We start from the raw sequence: 12837 nt of genomic DNA, 5'->3' as shown, positions 1-12837 counted from the left end.
CTAAGAGAATACTGTGGTTCTTAAAAACCCTAGAACTGCTAATGGTAAATTGTCAGTACATATAAAAATAAGGTTCTATGGCCCATTGACTTCGTTTAGATTGAAATGCTAAGCAGGGCTAAGTAGAAGCATCAGTAGGGAATTAGGGGGGAACACTCAGCAGTTTTATGTTCATTTTCCCATTTACTGCTTACCCCTTACAGGGTTAGAGAACCAAAAAATAAATAAAAAAATAAAAAACTCAAAAAAACAAATGAATAGTTTTCCTTTGTGTTCCAAGTGAATATGAAGGTTATTCACTTGTGATAGTCATAGACTAAGAATTACTATGTGACTTTTGTTGAATTTCTCGCACTCATCTTGGTTTAGTAGTCTGTTTGATTTTGAATAAAAAGACCCCTTTTTATTATTATTATTATTATTATTATTATTAATAATGGTTACGAAAATGTTAAAAACTGTATTAATAATGAATTCTGAAATTTTGTAGACCCTTCCACTTTTCACATTTTGTTATAATGCTCTTTGTACTAAAATAGAAAAAATGTTGTTCCCCCCATCATTCTACTCTCAATACCCCATAATGAAAATGTGATAACAGAATGGAAGAAATGTTTTTTTTTTTATTTATTGAACAGGAAAAACTAAAATATTGCATTGAAATAAATATTCAGACCTGTACTCAGGACATAGTTGAAGCCTTGTTGATAGTGGTTACAGCCTTCAGTTTTTTTGTGGGATGATACCATAAGGTTTACGGTATTGGGCAGGTGAGGAGCAGTGCCTGGTTTCCTCTAGAAAATACACTTAGAATTGAGGCCAAAAAGTTCAATCTTGGTTTCATCAGACTGGAGAATCTTGTTTCTCGCAGACTGTGTTTTACTGAGAAGACATTCTTTTTGGAAGTTTCTCCCTTCTGTACCCAGAATCACTGGAGCTCAGTCATAGTAACTATGTGGTTAATGGTCAACTCTCTTATCTCCTGATTACTTTTTTTGGTGGGGTGGCAGCTCTAGGGAGAGTTCTGGTTGTTCCAAACCTCTTCCATTTAGAAATTAAGGAGACCACTGTACTCGGAATCTCTCAGTGCAGATTAATTTTTTGTGCCCCCACACAATCCTGTCTCTGAACTGTACAGGCAACTCTTTCTACCTCATAGCTTGTTTTTTGCTCTGATATGGATTGTCAGTTGTGAGATCTTAGGTAGACAGGGCTGTGTCTTTCCATATCATACGAAAAGGTGAGAAAGAAACATGTGGATCACTCACCACAATTCCAATGCTGCGTTCTTTTATTCATAACGTTGTAGGGGGCTATACATTGACGGATGAAGCGCAGGGCAGTAGGTGGCAAGGAGCCCCGTCCGGAGCGACTGCTTTAGTTTTGCTTATGTGCTACATATTTATCATACTGTCACAGGGAGTTGATAAATTTTGAGCACATAAGCAAAACAAAAAAGTCGCAGCTGAGACTTTTGTGAGACTTTTTTGTGACTTTTTTAATTTGCTCACGTACGGGTCCTGGTTTAGACGTGCAACTTTTGGTGCACCCGGAGAATTTTTTTTTTTAAAAATGCATTGATAAATGTCCCCCATGGTCTTTTGGGGAGGTTTCACTGCATGTGATGCCAATATAGGACATATGGCAGCAGAAAGTGTAGAGTTGACTGGGCTTTCTGAAAGTTCGGCTTGCCGGACCCACCAAACATTTGGAAAGCATTCAGTTCACAGTGAAATGTAATCTTTTTGTCACAGTAAACCAGTGAATCCCCTGGTTTACTGTAACATCTTGCAGGGGTGAGCGCTATGCGTCAGCCTTGCATGTTAGGAGTCAATTAGCGCTTCTGAGCAATGTTAGTTAACTCCTTGAAGTTGTGGGGTATACATTATATGGTAATCTATATGGCCATATAATAGATACAGTTCAGAGAGCAATACTTGCCATATTGGCACTGATTTGAGGCCCCGCCTCTAGCAATGGTGTCACGAGGGGTGGGCGGGCAAAGCTACGCAACAAGAGGCCCAGACCAGCGACAGGATGGCAAGCATCACTCTCTTCACTGTATACATTATATAGTCATATTGATAGCTGTATAATGTATACACCCCCTACCCCCACCCTCCTTCAAGGAGTTAATTAGCAGTGCTAAAAAAAAAAGGCTCTAAATGCATTGATAAATGTCCCCCATGGTCTTTTGGGGGGAGGTTTCACTGTATGTGATGCAAATATAGGACATATGGCAGCAGAAAGTGTAGAGTTGACTGGGCTTTCTGAAAGTTCGGCTTGCCGGGCCCACCAAACATTTGGAAAGCATTCAGTTCACAGTGAAATGTAATCTTTTTGTCACAGTAAACCAGTGAATCCCCTGGTTTAGTGTAACATCTTGCAGGGGTGAGTGCTATGCGTCAGCCTGGCAAGTTAGGAGTCAATTAGTGCTTCTGAGCAATGTTAGTTAACTCCTTGAAGTTGTGCGGTGTACATTATATGGTCATCTATATGGCCATATAATAGATAAAGTGCAGAGAGCAATACTTGCCATATTGGCACTGATTTGAGGCCCCACTTCTAGCAATGGTGTCACCAGGGGTGAGCGGGCAAAGCTACGCAACAAGAGGCCTGGACCAGCGACAGGATGGCAAGCATCACGCTCTTCACTGTATACATTATATAGTCATATTGATGGCTGTATAATGTATACACCCCCTACCCCCACCCCCCTTCAAGGAGTTAATTAGCAGTGCTAATTAACTCTTTCCTTGCTGGCCTAAGCTGTACTCTCTGCCGTCAGCTTTGAGCACAGCTCAGCCCTGACATTGCTCGACATCGCGAGAGATGAACCTGAAGTTCAAATCAAATCCGGGTCCGGAGGGGGGGGGGGGGGACACTTGTCTTGCTCAACTCTAGCAAGGTGCCTTCTGTTTTTTTTCCCCGCCGATTTTACTAAAATTTTTTTTAAATCCTTCCTTAAACCCCCTTTAACTTCTCTTCGGAATGAGACAAGAGTGTTAAAAATTTTCCTTCTGAATCATGCTGATACTGTACCATACATAATGATCATAACCCGAATCCTAAACCGGACTGGTCATTATTAAAACCGCCGCTGTCTCCCGTCATGTTCGTTATTACCTAACGAACAATTTGCAAAAGAAAGAAAAAAAAAACATTACAAATTCCTTGCCTTCTTCCTCAGCCCACGGTCCACGTGACGCGCTATTCCTAAACCTATTAATCGCAGTATCCCTCGTTTCTTTATTCTCCGACAGCGTACACGCCGTTTGATCCTGGATTTTGATAATGTTAGTAAAGCAACACTTTCGTTGCTTATATTAAAGTTTTTTTTTTCTCCAGTCTGTGTTTCATGCATTACATTATACAAAATATTCATCATCCCTTTTTCTTTTTCTTTTTTTTTCTCTCCCTGTTTGTACTTAGGAGAAAAAAAAAAGATTAATAAGCAAAGCTGTATAATGAAATATCCGAAGAGCAGATAACCCCTTAGAACAAAAAAGTCGAATGAAAATAGCAATTTCTGTAGTCAAACCCGACATCAAAGCTTGCAACTTTTTTCAAAGTTTTTCAACATTAAACAATTAAGATGAAAAAACAATTAGGGAACTCGGAACGCGTCTGCATTGTAGAGGCTGGACACTCTGCGTGTCATGTGGCTTTTAAAACAAGTCAAATAAATGATGATGCCATTAAAACTGAACTAATTAAAGAAAGCTTCTTTTAAGAACTCATTAACTGCAACCTCATTTGCATAATGATGCATATTAATTAAGTTTTAATGAATCTGAATTTGCACCAAGCCTATTCATGTTGGCTTTGAAACAAATTGAACAAATTAGTTAAAAGCTTTCTGGCTTCTAGTTTTTTTTTTTTCCTACCCAAACAGGATAAGAATACACTGTGCATCTCTACAAAAAAAATAATAATATATATAAATATATTTAATTTTTTTTCGTTTTTTCCTCTTTTAATTTAATTTCAAAGGTGTGTAAACCCATCTATTAATTATTCTTAAACACAATATTTTTTTTCTCCCGTCTTTGCCGTCTCTGTAAGCCTTATTATCCCTTTGGGTTAAAGAAATTGTATTACAAAGTAGTAGATTTTAACTAAATAATTAAGGACAATTTAGAAGCAATAGAATCAGTGTTTTTCTCGGGGCTAGTCATTTGCTTACTTTTTTTATTTTTTTATTATTATATCCTTTTTTCACTATTATAAGGTTAAGATAATATTCTACACCGATTAAAGGGGTTGTCCACTTTTTCAGGATCGCCTTTTGTTAGAAGGGGGTCCTGAAAAGAGACCAGTATCTCCAAATCATTGCATCTCCAGCTGTTGCAAAACCACAACTCCCAGCATGCTGGGAGTTGTAGTTTCGCAACAACTGGAGATGCACTGTTTGGAAAACACTGCTATAGACTGATTGCAGGATTTCCACCAGTATGCATGAATGTACATGTTGTGAAACTTTGGTGGAACCCCCCCCCCCAAAAAAAAGGGTAAACAATTTTTCATAAATTACTTGAATTGTGATTTTTTTTCTTTTTAAAACCCCACCCAATTTTTGCTAAATTAGGTGAAAATAATGAACAAACAGAGAAAGTACAGAAAAAACACACTAATAAATAAAGTGTAGTTCTTTTCCCCATACTTGTTTCACTTAAATTTACATGGAACATCAATAGTAAATGAGATCCTAAGTGTTTAATTGCCAAGCAGTGCCCCCGCAGGGGAGAAAAAGTATTACACTATCACTACTGAGACTAATTGTCTGCTCATGGAATGCAAGGACATGTTAAGTCCTTCAGAGAGAAAGTTGTGGCCTGTGGTGAAAAAACTGGGAAAAAACAGAGAAAGACCACTAATAAATAAACACGGAACTTCAAGAGTACATGATGCCCTAAGTGTTTAATATTCCTGCAGTGCCACCACAGGTGAGAAGAAGTATTACACTATCCTACTGAGAACAATTGGCTGCCAATGTAACACTAATAAATAAACATGGAACTGCAGTAGTATACGAGGCCATAAGTGTTTAATTTTCCTACATTACCCCAACAGGAGAGAAGAAGTATTACACTTTTCTTACTGAGACCGATTGTCTGCTCATGTAATGCAATGACACGTTGGGTCCTTCAGAGAGAGAAATGTAGCCACTTATATCTTTCTAACAGATGAGGATCCTGAGCAGAGGACCCCTTCATATGAAGTCTGAATTACTTAAAGGGGTACTCCGGTGGAAAACTTATTTTTTTAATCAACTGGTACCAGAAAGTTAAACAGATTTGTAAATTACTTCTATTTAAAAATGTTAATTTTCCCAATACTTATCAGCTGCTCTATGCTCCAGAGGAAGTTATTTTCTTTTTGAATTTCTTTTACTGTCTGACCACAGTGCTCTCTGCTGACACCTCTGTCCATGTCAGTGAACTGTCCAGAGCTGGATAGGTTTGCTATGAGGATTTTCTCCTTCTCTGGACAGTTCATGACATGAACAGAGGTGTCAGAAGAGAGCACTGTGGTCAGAGAGAAAAGAAATTTAAAATGAAAAGAACTTCCTCTGAAGCATACAGCAGCTGATAAGTACTGGAAGTCATTTACAAATTTGTTTAACTTTCTGGCACCAGTTGATTTAAAAAAAAAATGCTCTCCACTGGAGTACCCCTTTAATATGACATAGTATATGAAGTGAAGAGGATGGACCTCCCTCTGTGATTTAACTATTCCCTGAGAGGGCTTAGCGTACGGAATGCTCTCCATTCTTGTTCAAAGAGGATGGACCTCCCTCTGTGATACATACATATTCCCCGAAAAAGCATAATGTATGGTATTGTATTTGATTTTGAATGCATTGCCTAAACCAGACAAGAGCCTTACATTTTTAAGAGGTATAAATGTTTTTCTTAATACAGTAAATAATCAGTTTTATGATATACAGGACCCATTCTACTAGAATAGACATCCCTCTTATTGAATTAATTGCTGAACTACCCCCCAAAAAAGGGAGGGTGAGGGGTCCTCCAACATAAACAATAAAACCCTGGGCCGAAGCCCAGAGTCCCTAACTCCCCTCGTTAGGATACCCCCTAAAATATAACTTTTATTGGTCTGTATTAAAAAAAAAAACACACAAAAGAAAAAAAAAAACAATATTGCATTTAAAATAATGCCACAGTAGTGCTGAATAAATGCATACAATGTAACAGCAAGGAGCCCCTTGTCTGTTTCCTATATAGAGTATATGGTACTGCAGTACACCAATAGCAGGCACTGCTGTGGCGTGCAGATTAAAATGTCACTGTACAGCCACCCTCGACATGTTTCGCTGTAACAACAGCATTGTCAAGAGGATAGCGTGGCTATGGCCATTGCTATGCATACACATTGGATAAAGGAGGACAACTGAGCCCATGGTTCTCCTCTAGAGGCTACATGAGAGAACAAATGTATGACATAAAAGAAAATTATACAGATAAAATAGTATTTCCCTTACTTTAGTCTACTGGGCATAATGTTAAAGGGGTATTCCAGGAAAAACCTTTTTGTTATATATCAACTGGCTCCACAAAAAGTTAAACAGATTTGTAAATTACTTCTATTAAAAAATCTTAATCCTTTCAGTACTTTTGAGCTTCTGAAGTTAAGGTTGTTCTTTTCTGTCTAAGTGCTCTCTGATGACACGTGTATCGGGAAACACCCAGTTTAGAAGATGTTTGCTATGGGGGTTTGCTTCTAAACTGGGTGTTTCCCGAGACACGTGTCATCAGAGAGCACTTAGACAGAAAAGAATAACCCTAACTTCAGAAGCTCATAAGTACTGAAAGGATTAAGATTTCTTAATAGAAGTAATTTACAAATCTGTTTAACTTTCTGGAGCCAGTTGATATATATATAAAAAAAAGTTTTTTCCTGGATAACCCCTTTAAGATAGGAACGTCATAGTCAATTTTAATGTAAAAAAAATGTAAGAAATATACTTTAAAAAAACAAAAACAAAACAAAAAACACATGTAATATTTGGGTTTCATATATTATTAATTCAGTAATTGTTATAGGTTCTACAATATCAGTTTAATATTTGGGGGGTTCCATGCTTCAAGGACTTTCAAGGTCATTTAATGACTTACAAAACGGAAGATCCTGGTGGTGAACAGGTTAACAGACGATGCGCTGTCCGGATTTCTTACATGTGCTGTAATTTGATTGTGATCTGTAAAGCAGAATCAGTTCCTCTCTCTTAGCGCCAAATATCCTGCTGACTTTATCTATTGCCTGGCTACACTGTTTGCTTACTTTAAAGCCATCTGAAATAATTACATCCAGCTCGAATTCCTCTGTTTTTTCCAGTCCATTCAGTAGAATGGGTCTGGCCGTAAAAACCTTCCCCTTATTGCCCCGTACCATTGTCACTGAAGTCCTGGATCTCAGTTGTAATCTATTAAAGGTAAAGGCACTTAGAAATTTAGTTTTAAAACAACTTTTTAAGTACTTTGAAATGTTTGATCAGTTAAGTTCCGGGGATTGGCGGGGATAAAAAAAACACTAGATAATCAGATCGAGGCTATAGCAGTGAGTGTGCTGGAGGAGAATGTGACATGTATTTATTTAAGGCATAAGCCTTAAAGGGGTACTCCACTGCCCCAGTGTCCGGAACATTTTGTTCTGAACGCTGGGTGTGGGCTGCAGGGGTCGTGATGTCACGACCATGCCCCTAGTAATGTCACGCAATGCCCCCTCAATGCAAGTCTATGGGAGGGGGCGCCACGCCCCATCCCAGAGACTTGCTTTGAGGGGGCATGGTGTAGTGTCACAAGGGGCGTGACAGTGACGTCGCGACCCCTGCAGCCCGAAGCCAGCATTCAGAACAAAATGTTCCAAATGCTGGGGCAACGGAGTACCCTTTTAAGAAGGGATTCTCTTATCTTGAACTATTTGGACATAAGGATGTTAAAGGAGACATCGTTTAGTAGTAGGGTCACCTCTTTTCTGAAGTTTGAATAGGCCCTTTGAATAGATGAATATGTCCCATCCTATGTGGCATTATACCTGCAATGGCCTCTGCAGGCAAAATAAGCTTAAATATTGTTCCAGAAATATTAACCAACCCCAATACGATCACAAGATCAACAGGATTACTGCATCTAAAGTTGTCCAGTCAAGGCAACCCTGTTTGAGTAAATTCATTTTGGTGTGCAGTATTAGTGCTGGTGCTACCTCAAGGCAGCTAAGGCAGCTGACGAGACAGCGTGCGCCGCGATGTGATGACGACGATGGAGAGCACCAGCGATGGAGGGGATCCCGAAGAGGACCCTCCGGAGCCCCGAGGACAGGTAGGAGACCATCACCAGAACACGCGGAGCACCGTAAATGGCTATCCCGACCCTGAAAGGAGGGGGAGGGGTATGTGTATAAGCCAAAATCTCCAGCCTCTCTCTGGCAGGAGATTAAGACCCTCAACTGGACCACCAGCTAGACTAGACTACAAAGTGCTGAGTGTAGGGTCTCTATGCACAAGGGATATCACTGCTGTGATGCTCTTTGCTGATGCTGTCGTGTGATTAGAAGAGCCTCTAGGATGGTAGTAGCATGTACTATATATTGCTGTTGCCCATTACAATCTACAGTACATGCTACTATCCTAGAGATGCCCATTGCAATATATAGTACAGTGACCTCCCGACCTACGATGGCCCCAACATACAATAATTTCAACATGCGATGGCCTCTCAGAGGCCATCGCATGTTGAAGGCAGAATCAACACACAATGCTTTTGTATGTCGGGGCCATCGCATAAATGGCTATCTGGCAGCGCTGACTGCTTCAGCTGCCGCCGGATAGCCATTTACGGTGCTCCGTGTGGTCTGGTGATGGTCTCCTACCTGTCCTCGGGGCTCCGGAGTGTCCTCTTCGGGATCCCCTCCATCGCCGGTGCTCTCCATCGTCGTCATCACATCGCGGCGAACGCTGTCCCGTCATGCAATAGGAGCGGCGTGCGTAGTGACGTGATGACGGCGATGTGAGAGCGATGTTCCCGGCCAGCAGAGACATTCCGGAGTGGCTGGGACATCACGGGGACGCGGCGACAGCGATGGAGGGTGACATCCAGGGCAGTGGTGACGGTCCGGAGCGGTGGGGACAGGTGACTACAACTTCCTATACTTTACATTGCACGGATCCCTCAACATACGATGGTTTCAACAAACGATGGTTCATTTGGAACGGATTACCATCATATATTGAGGGACCACTGTACATGTTACCCTCCTATAGGTGTCTATAGCAATATACTACCTTCCTATGGGTACCTATATTGCTGTAGGTACCTCTAGGATGGTAATATATTGCTACAGGTAACTCTAGGATGGTAGTATATTGCTACAGGTACCTCTAGGATGGTAATATATTGTTACAGGTACCTCTAGGATGGTAATATATTGTTACAGGTACCTCTAGGATGGTAATATGTTGTTACAGGTACCTCTAGGATGGTAATATGTTGTTACAGGTACCTCTAGGATGGTAATATATTGTTATAGGTACCTCTAAGATGGTAATTTATTGCTCCCTGCTTTATAGACTTTAATGTAACAGCAAGACAAGTGGGGGAACCAAAATACACCTTCGCCTAGACAAAAATCCTTGCATCAGCCCTGTGCACTCTTAGGACATATGAACATTAATAAAGAAGGGACACCCACGATTAGTAAAATTGGAGAGCAAAGAGCATGACATGCTCTGAAGACCTTGGTCTGCCCAAGTATTAGGTGTAATTTAATTTCCTCCATACTACATGTATGCCTTACGTCTATCCAAAAACTAATAGTTTTTTTTGAGTGTATAGCATGACTCACAAACATGTTTCTACTCATTCTGTTTGCAAATATATGGATATATAAATATAAATATATATATCTATATATATAAATATATATATATATATATATATATATATATATTTATGATATGTAGGCAAATAAAAGCCTTTTAATTAGAATATTGTTTCCTGTCCCGGTCTCTGTGATTTGGCGCAATGCAGAAACACAGATGTTGGTGGAAATGTAAAAACGTGCTGAAATATTTCACTCGTCTGTAGTAACGCGCAACGTTATATACTTTACAGAGATGTGGGGGCAGCCGCGTTACAATTTTCACTGCAAATGAAACACTACTAAACTGCTTCCCAGAATCCCATGTTTATACATCGGCCCCATGTTTATACATATACAGTACGTGTGATGTTTATACATATATGTGTCAGCTCAAACTGAATTCTGGGAAACAAAATAGTTATTTTTAGGTAAACCCAAAAAAAATCACCAAAATCACTTTTATTTGTTGAATCATAGTATCAGTTACAAGCTAATCAGAACAAATCTTCAGGATTGCAATGTCTAACAAGATGTTTGTTACTCCAGAGCTGCAATCGCAATTCTACCGGTGTAGAGGTTAAATCTGCTTGTTCCCTGGCCCTTATTGCTGTCTGGGCATACTGGGAGTTGTAGTTTTGCAACAGCTGGTGTCACGATGCCGGCTGGCAGGTAGTGGATCCTCTGTGCCGGAGAGGGATTGGCGTGGACCGTGCTAGTGGATCGGTTCTAAGTCACTACTGGTTTTCACCAGAGCCCGCCGCAAAGCGGGATGGTCTTGCTGCGGCGGTAGTGACCAGGTCGTATCCACTAGCAACGGCTCACCTCTCTGGCTGCTGAAGATAGGCGCGGTACAAGGGAGTAGACAGAAGCAAGGTCGGACGTAGCAGAAGGTCGGGGCAGGCAGCAAGGATCGTAGTCAGGGGCAACGGCAGGAGGTCTGGAACACAGGCTAGGAACACACAAGGAAACGCTTTCACTGGCACGATGGCAACAAGATCCGGCAAGGAAGTGCAGGGGAAGTGAGGTGATATAGGGAAGTGCACAGGTGATCAGACTAATTGGAACCACTGCGCCAATCAGCGGCGCAGTGGCCCTTTAAATCGCAAAGACCCGGCGCGCGCGCGCCCTAAGGAGCGGGGCCGCGCGCGCCGGGACAGGACCGACGGAGAGAGAGTCAGGTACGGGAGCCGGGGTGCGCATCGCGAGCGGGCGCTACCCGCATCGCGAATCGCATCCCGGCTGGAGGCGGTATCGCAGCGCCCCGGGTCAGTGGATCTGACCGGAGCACTGCAGTGAGGAGAGTGTAGCGAGCGCTCCGGGGAGGAGCGGGGACCCGGAGCGCTCGGCGTAACAGTACCCCCCCCCTTGGGTCTCCCCCTCTTCTTAGAGCCTGAGAACCTGAGGAGTAGACTTTTGTCTAGGATATTGTCCTCAGGTTCCCAGGATCTCTCTTCTGGACCACAACCCTCCCAATCCACTAAAAAAAAGGTTTTCCCTCTGACCTTTTTGGATGCCAGAATCTCTTTGACGGAGAAGATGTCCGAGGAGCCGGAAACAGGAGTGGGAGGAACAGATTTGGGAGAGAAACGGTTGATGATAAGTGGTTTAAGAAGAGAAACGTGAAAGGCATTAGGAATACGAAGAGAAGAAGGAAGAAGAAGTTTGTAAGAGACAGGATTAATCTGGCACAAAATTTTGAAAGGACCAAGATAGCGTGGTCCCAACTTGTAGCTAGGGACACGGAAGCGGACATATTTAGCGGAGAGCCATACCTTGTCTCCAGGGGAAAAAATGGGAGGAGCTCTTCTTTTCTTATCCGCGAACTTCTTCATGCGTGATGAAGCCTGTAAGAGAGAATTTTGGGTCTCTCTCCATATGATGGAGAGGTCACGAGAAATTTCATCCACAGCGGGCAGACCAGAGGGCAAGGGGGTAGGGAGGGGGGGAAGAGGGTGACGGCCGTACACCACGAAAAATGGGGATTTGGAGGAAGATTCAGAGACTCTGAAGTTATACGAGAATTCGGCCCATGGAAGAAGATCTGCCCAGTCATCCTGGCGGGAGGAAACAAAATGTCGTAAATAATCACCCAAGACCTGGTTAATTCTTTCTACTTGTCCGTTGGATTGAGGATGATATGCAGAAGAAAAATTTAATTTAATCTTGAGTTGTTTACAGAGAGCTCTCCAGAATTTAGACACGAATTGGACGCCTCTATCCGAGACGATCTGCGTAGGCAACCCGTGAAGACGAAAAATGTGTACAAAAAATTGTTTAGCCAACTGAGGCGCTGAAGGAAGACCAGAAAGAGGGATGAAATGTGCCATTTTGGAGAATCGATCAACGACCACCCAAATAACAGTGTTGCCACGGGAAGGGGGTAAATCAGTAATAAAATCCATACCAATCAGAGACCAAGGCTGTTCGGGGACAGGCAGAGGATGAAGAAAACCAGCGGGCTTCTGGCGAGGAGTCTTATCCCGGGCACAGATAGTGCAGGCTCGCACAAAGTCCACAACATCCGTCTCGAGAGTCGGCAACCAATAGAAGCGAGAGATGAGTTGCACAGATTTCTTGATGCCCGCATGACCTGCGAGATGGGAGGAGTGACCCCATTTGAGGATTCCGAGGCGTTGGCGTGGAGAAACAAAGGTCTTTCCTGGAGGAGTTTGCCTGATGGAGGCTGGAGAAGTGGAAATCAGGCAGTCAGGAGGAATGATGTGTTGCGGAGAGAGTTCAATTTCAGAAGCATCCGAGGAACGAGAGAGAGCATCGGCCCTAATGTTCTTATCGGCAGGCCGAAAGTGAATTTCAAAATTAAATCGGGCAAAGAACAGAGACCACCTGGCCTGGCGAGGATTCAGCCGTTGGGCAGACTGGAGGTAGGAGAGGTTCTTGTGATCGGTGTAAATAATAACTGGAAATCTTGATCCCTCCAGCAGATGCCTCCATTCC

This window comes from Hyla sarda, chromosome 11, assembly GCF_029499605.1.
Source record: "Hyla sarda isolate aHylSar1 chromosome 11, aHylSar1.hap1, whole genome shotgun sequence".
Classification (NCBI taxonomy): domain Eukaryota; kingdom Metazoa; phylum Chordata; class Amphibia; order Anura; family Hylidae; genus Hyla; species Hyla sarda.
This window is presented reverse-complemented; position numbering follows the sequence as displayed.